A 7,485-nucleotide genomic window follows, 5' to 3' on the forward strand; every position below is an offset into this window, starting at 1 on the left:
ATGAGATTGGTGTTAGTGACGGGTTGGTTTATAACAGACAGGAGGAGATTGGTGTCGGTGACTGGGGTTGGTTTATATCAGGCAGGAGGAGATTGGTGTTGGTGACTGTGGGGTTGGTTTATATCAGACAGGAGGAGGTTGGTGTCAGTGACTGTGAGGTTGCTTAAATCAGACAGGAGGAGATTGATGTCAGTGACTGTGGGGTTGGTTTATATCGGACAGGAGGAGATTGGTGTCAGTGACTGTGGGGTTGGTTTATATCAGACAGAAGGAGATTGGTGTCAGTGACTGTGGGATTGGTTTATATCGGACAGGAGGTGATTGGTGTCAGTGACTGGGATTGGTTTATATCAGACAGAAGGAGATTGGTGTCAGTGACTGTGGGGTTGGTTTATATCAGACAGGTGGAGATTGGTGTCAGTGACTGTGGGGTTGGTTTATATCAGACAGAGGGAGATTGGTGTCAGTGACTGTGGGGTTGGTTTATATCAGACAGAAGGAGATTGGTGTCGGTGACTGTGGGGTTCGTTGATATCAGACAGGTGGAGATTGGTGTCAGTGACTGGGGTTGGTTTATATCAGACAGAAGGAGATTGGTGTCAGTGACTGTGGGGCTGGTTTATATCAGACAGGTGGAGATTGGTGTCAGTGACTGTGGGGTTGGTTTATATCAGACAGAAGGAGATTGGTGTCAGTGACTGTGGGGTTGGTTTATATCAGACAGAAGGAGATTCGTGTCGGTGACTGTGGGGTTGCTTTATATCAGACAGGTAGAGATTGGTGTCAGTGACTGTGGGGTTGGTTTATATCAGACAGAAGGAGATTGGTGTCAGTGACTGTGGGGTTGGTTTATATCAGACAGAAGGAGATTGGTGTCGGTGACTGTGGGGTTGGTTTATATCAGACAGGTGGAGATTGGTGTCAGTGACTGTGGGGTTGGTTTATATCAGACAGAAGGAGATTGGTGTCAGTGACTGTGGGGCTGGTTTATATCAGACAGGAGGAGATTGATGTCAGTGACTGTGGGGTTGGTTTATATCAGACAGAAGGAGATTGGTGTCACTGACTGTGGGGCTGGTTTATATCAGTCAGGAGGAGATTGGTGTCAGTGACTGTGGGGTTGGTTTATATCAGACAGGAGGAGATTGGTGTCAGTGACTGGGGCTGGTTTATATCAGACAGGAGGAGATTGGTGGCAGTGACTGTGGGATTGGTTTATATCAGACAGGAGGAGATTGGTGTCAGTGACTGTGGGGTTGGTTTATATCAGACAGGAGGAGATTGGTGTCGGTGACTGTGGGGTTGGTTTATATCAGACAAGTGCAGATTGGTGTCAGTGACTGGGGTTGGTTTATATCAGACAGGAGGAGATTGGTGTCAGTGACTGTGCGGTTGGTTTATAACAGACAGGAGGAGATTGGTGTCGGTGACTGGGGTTGGTTTATATCAGACAGGAGGAGATTGCTGTCAGTGACTGTGAGGTTGGTTAAATCAGACAGGAGGAGATTGGTGTCAGTGACTGTGAGGTTGGTTAAATCAGACAGGAGGAGATTGGTGTCAGTGTCTGTTGGGATGGTTTACATCAGACAGGAGGAGATTGGTGTCAGTGACTGGGGTTGGTTTATATCAGACAGGAGGAGATTGGTGTCAGTGACTGTGGTGTTGGTTTATATCAGACAGGAGGAGATTGGTGTCAGTGACTGGGGTTGGTTTATATCAGACAGAAGGAGATTGGTGTCAGTGACTGGGGTTGGTTTATATCAGACAGAAGGAGATTGGTGTCGGTGACTGTGGGGTTGCTTTATATCAGACAGGTAGAGATTGGTGTCAGTGACTGTGGGGTTGGTTTATATCAGACAGAAGGAGATTGGTGTCAGTGACTGTGGGGTTGGTTTATATCAGACAGAAGGAGATTGGTGTCGGTGACTGTGGGGTTCGTTTATATCAGACAGAAGGAGATTGGTGTCAGTGACTGGGGTTGGTTTATATCAGACAAGAGGAGATTGGTGTCGGTGACTGTGGGGTTGGTTTATATCAGACAGGTGGAGATTGGTGTCAGTGACTGTGGGGTTGGTTTATATCAGACAGAAGGAGATTGGTGTCAGTGACTGTGGGGCTGGTTTATATCAGACAGGAGGAGATTGGTGTCAGTGACTGTGGGGTTGGTTGATATCAGACAGAAGGAGATTGGTGTCACTGACTGTGGGGCTGCTTTATATCAGACAGGAGGAGATTGGTGTCAGTGACTGTGGGGTTGGTTTATATCAGACAGGAGGAGATTGGTGTCAGTGACTGGGGCTGGTTTATATCAGACAGGAGGAGACTGGTGTCGGTGACTGTGGGATTGGTTTATATCAGACAGGAGGAGATTGGTGTCAGTGACTGTGGGGTTGGTTTATATCAGACAGGAGGAGATTGGTGTCGGTGACTGTGGGGTTGGTTTATATCAGACAGGAGGAGATTGGTGTCAGTGACTGGGGCTGGTTTATATCAGACAGGAGGAGATTGGTGTCGGTGACTGTGGGGTTGGTTTATATCAGACAGGAGGAGACTGGTGTCGGTGACTGTGGGATTGGTTTATATCAGACAGAAGGAGATTGGTGTCAGTGACTGTGCGGTTGGTTTATATCAGACAGGAGGAGATTGGTGTCGGTGACTGTGGGGTTGGTTTATATCAGACAGGAGGAGATTGGTGTCAGTGACTGTGCGGTTGGTTTATAACAGACAGGAGGAGATTGGTGTCGGTGACTGGGGTTGGTTTATATCAGACAGGAGGAGATTGGTGTCAGTGACTGTGGGGTTGGTTTATATCAGACAGGAGGAGATTGGTGTCAGTGACTGCGGGGTTGGTATATATCAGACAGGAGAAGATTGCTGTCAGTGACTGTGAGGTTGGTTAAATCAGACAGGAGGAGATTGCTGTCAGTGACTGTGAGGTTGGTTAAATCAAACAGGAGGAGATTGATGTCAGTGTCTGTTGGGTTGGTTTATATCAGACAGGAGGAGATTGGTGTCAGTGACTGTGGGGCTGGTTTATATCAGACAGGATGAGATTGGTGTCAGTGACGGGTTGGTTTATATCAGACAGAAGGAGATTGGTGTCAGTGACTGGGATTGGTTTATATCGGACAGGAGGAGATTGGTGTCAGTGACTGTGGGGTTGGTTTATATCAGACAGAAGGAGATTGGTGTCAGTGACTGTGGGGTTGGTTTATATCAGACAGGTGGAGATTGGTGTCAGTGACTGTGGGGTTGGTTTTTATCAGACAGAGGGAGATTGGTGTCAGTGACTGTGGGGTTGGTTTCTATCAGACAGAAGGAGATTGGTGTCGGTGACTGTGGGGTTCGTTTATATCAGACAGGTGGAGATTGGTGTCGGTGACTGTGGGGCTGGTTTATATCAGACAGGAGGAGATTGGTGTCAGTGACTGTGGGGTTGGTTGATATCAGACAGAAGGAGATTGGTGTCGGTGACTGTGGGGTTGGTTTATATCAGACAGAAGGAGATTGGTGTCAGTGACTGTGGGGTTGGTTTATATCAGACAGGAGGAGATTGGTGTCGGTGACTGTGGGGTTGGTTTATATCAGACAGGTGGAGATTGGTGTCAGTGACTGGGGTTGGTTTATATCAGACAGAAGGAGATTGGTGTCAGTGACTGTGGGGCTGGTTTATATCAGACAGGAGGAGATTGGTGTCAGTGACTGTGGGGTTGGTTTATATCAGACAGAAGGAGATTGGTGTCACTGACTGTGGGGCTGGTTTATATCAGACAGGAGGAGATTGGTGTCAGTGACTGTGGGGTTGGTTTATATCAGACAGGAGGAGATTGGTGTCAGAGACTGGGGCTGGTTTATATCAGACAGGAGGAGATTGGTGTCGGTGACTGTGGGGTTGCTTTATATCAGACAGGAGGAGATTGGTGTCGGTGACTGTGGGATTGGTTTATATCAGACAGGAGGAGATTGGTGTCAGTGACTGTGGGGTTGGTTTATATCAGACAGGAGGAGATTGGTGTCGGTGACTGTGGGGTTGGTTTATATCAGACAAGAGCAGATTGCAGTCAGTGACTGTGAGGTTGGTTAAATCAGACAGGAGGAGATTGGTGTCGGTGACTGTGGAGTTGGTTTATATCAGACAGGTGGAGATTGGTGTCAGTGACTGTGGGGTTGGTTTATATCAGACAGAAGGAGATTGGTGTCGGTGACTGTGGGGTTGGTTAAATCAGACAGGAGGAGATTGGTGTCAGTGACTGGGGTTGGCTTAAATCAGACAGGAGGAGATTGGTGTCGGTGACTGTGGGGTTGGTTTATATCAGACAGGAGGAGATTGGTGTCAGTGACTGGGGCTCCTTTATATCAGACAGGAGGAGATAGGTGTCGGTTACTGTGGGGTTGGTGAATTCAGACAGGAGGAGATTGGTGTCAGTGACGGGTTGGTTTATATCAGACAGGAGGAGATTGGTGTCAGTGACTGGGGTTGGTTTATATCAGACAGGAGGAGCTTGGTGTCAGTGACTGTGGGGCTGGTTTATATCAGACAGGAGGAGATTGGTGTCAGTGACTGCGGTTGGTTTATATCAGACAGGATGAGATTGGTGTTCATGACTGTGGGGTTGGTTTATAACAGACAGGAGGAGATTGGTGTCGGTGACTGGGGTTGGTTTATATCAGGCAGGAGGAGATTGGTGTTGGTGACTGTGGGGTTGGTTTATATCAGACAGGAGGAGGTTGGTGTCAGTGACTGTGAGGTTGCTTAAATCAGACAGGAGGAGATTGATGTCAGTGACTGTGGGGTTGGTTTATATCGGACAGGAGGAGATTGGTGTCAGTGACTGTGGGGTTGGTTTATATCAGACAGAAGGAGATTGGTGTCAGTGACTGTGGGATTGGTTTATATCGGACAAGAGGTGATTGGTGTCAATGACTGTGGGATTGGTTTATATCAGACAGAAGGAGATTGGTGTCAGTGACTGTGGGGTTGGTTTGTATCAGACAGGTGGAGATTGGTGTCAGTGACTGTGGGTTTGGTTTATATCAGGCAGAGGGAGATTGGTGTCAGTGACTGTGGGGTTGGTTTATATCAGACAGAAGGAGATTGGTGTCGGTGACTGTGGGGTTGGTTTATATCAGACAGAAGGAGATTGGTGTCAGTGACTGTGGGGCTGGTTTATATCAGACAGGTGGAGATTGGTGTCAGTGACTGTGGGGTTGGTTTATATCAGACAGAAGGAGATTGGTGTCAGTGACTGTGGGGTTGGTTTATATCAGACAGAAGGAGATTGGTGTCGGTGACTGTGGGGTTGCTTTATATCAGACAGGCAGAGATTGGTGTCAGTGACTGTGGGGTTGGTTTATATCAGACAGAAGGAGATTGGTGTCAGTGACTGTGGGGTTGGTTTATATCAGACAGAAGGAGATTGGTGTCGGTGACTGTGGGGTTGGTTTATATCAGACAGGTGGAGATTGGTGTCAGTGACTGTGGGGTTGGTTTATATCAGACAGGAGGAGATTGGTGTCAGTGACTGTGGGGTTGGTTTATATCAGACAGAAGGAGATTGGTGTCACTGACTGTGGGGCTGGTTTATATCAGACAGGAGGAGATTGGTGGCAGTGACTGTGGGATTGGTTTATATCAGACAGGAGGAGACTGGTGTCGGTGACTGTGGGATTGGTTTATATCAGACAGGAGGAGATTGGTGTCAGTGACTGTGGGGCTGGTTTATATCAGACAGGAGGAGATTGGTGTCGGTGACTGTGGGGTTGGTTTATATCAGACAGGAGGAGATTGGTGTCAGTGACTGTGCGGTTGGTTTATAACAGACAGGAGGAGATTGGTGTCGGTGACGGGTTGGTTTATATCAGACAGGAGGAGATTGGTGTCAGTGACTGTGGGGTTGGTTTATATCAGACAGGAGGAGATTGGTGTCAGTGACTGCGGGGTTGGTTTATATCAGACAGGAGGAGATTGCTGTCAGTGACTGTGAGGTTGGTTAAATCAGACAGGAGGAGATTGGTGTCAGTGACTGTGAGGTTGGTTAAATCAGACAGGAGGAGATTGGTGTCAGTGTCTGTTGGGATGGTTTACATCAGACAGGAGGAGATTGGTGTCAGTGACTGTGGGGTTGGTTTATATCAGACAGGAGGAGATTGGTGTCAGTGACTGTGGTGTTGGTTTATATCAGACAGGAGGAGATTGGTGTCAGTGACTGGGGTTGGTTTATATCAGACAGAAGGAGATTGGTGTCAGTGACTGGGGTTGGTTTATATCAGACAGAGGGAGATTGGTGTCGGTGACTGTGGGGTTGCTTTATATCAGACAGATAGAGATTGGTGTCAGTGACTGTGGGGTTGGTTTATATCAGACAGAAGGAGATTGGTGTCAGTGACTGTGGGGTTGGTTTATATCAGACAGAAGGAGATTGGTGTCAGTGACTGTGGGGTTGGTTTATATCAGACAGGTGGAGATTGGTGTCAGTGACTGTGGGGTTGGTTTTTATCAGACAGAGGGAGATTGGTGTCAGTGACTGTGGGGTTGGTTTATATCAGACAGAAGGAGATTGGTGTCGGTGACTGTGGGGCTGGTTTATATCAGACAGGAGGAGATTGGTGTCAGTGACTGTGGGGTTGGTTTATATCAGACAGAAGGAGATTGGTGTCACTGACTGTGGGGCTGGTTTATATCAGACAGGAGGAGATTGGTGTCAGTGACTGTGGGGTTGGTTTATATCAGACAGGAGGAGATTGGTGTCAGAGACTGGGGCTGGTTTATATCAGACAGGAGGAGATTGGTGTCGGTGACTGTGGGGTTGGTTTATATCAGACAGGAGGAGATTGGTGTCGGTGACTGGGATTGGTTTATATCAGACAGGAGGAGATTGGTGTCAGTGACTGTGGGGTTGGTTTATATCAGACAGAAGGAGATTGGTGTCGGTGACTGTGGGGTTGGTTAAATCAGACAGGAGGAGATTGGTGTCAGTGACTGGGGTTGGCTTAAATCAGACAGGAGGAGATTGGTGTCGGTGACTGTGGGGTTGGTTTATATCAGACAGGAGGAGATTGGTGTCAGTGACTGGGGCTCCTTTATATCAGACAGGAGGAGATAGGTGTCGGTTACTGTGGGGTTGGTGAATTCAGACAGGAGGAGATTGGTGTCAGTGACGGGTTGGTTTATATCAGACAGGAGGAGATTGGTGTCAGTGACTGGGGTTGGTTTATATCAGACAGGAGGAGCTTGGTGTCAGTGACTGTGGGGCTGGTTTATATCAGACAGGAGGAGATTGGTGTCAGTGACTGCGGTTGGTTTATGTCAGACAGGATGAGATTGGTGTTCATGACTGTGGGGTTGGTTTATAACAGACAGGAGGAGATTGGTGTCGGTGACTGGGGTTGGTTTATATCAGGCAGGAGGAGATTGGTGTTGGTGACTGTGGGGTTGGTTTATATCAGACAGGAGGAGGTTGGTGTCAGTGACTGTGAGGTTGCTTA

This window comes from Somniosus microcephalus, chromosome 4, assembly GCF_052327205.1.
Source record: "Somniosus microcephalus isolate GS21.2 chromosome 4, FLI_Smic_1.0, whole genome shotgun sequence".
Lineage (NCBI taxonomy): Eukaryota > Metazoa > Chordata > Chondrichthyes > Squaliformes > Somniosidae > Somniosus > Somniosus microcephalus.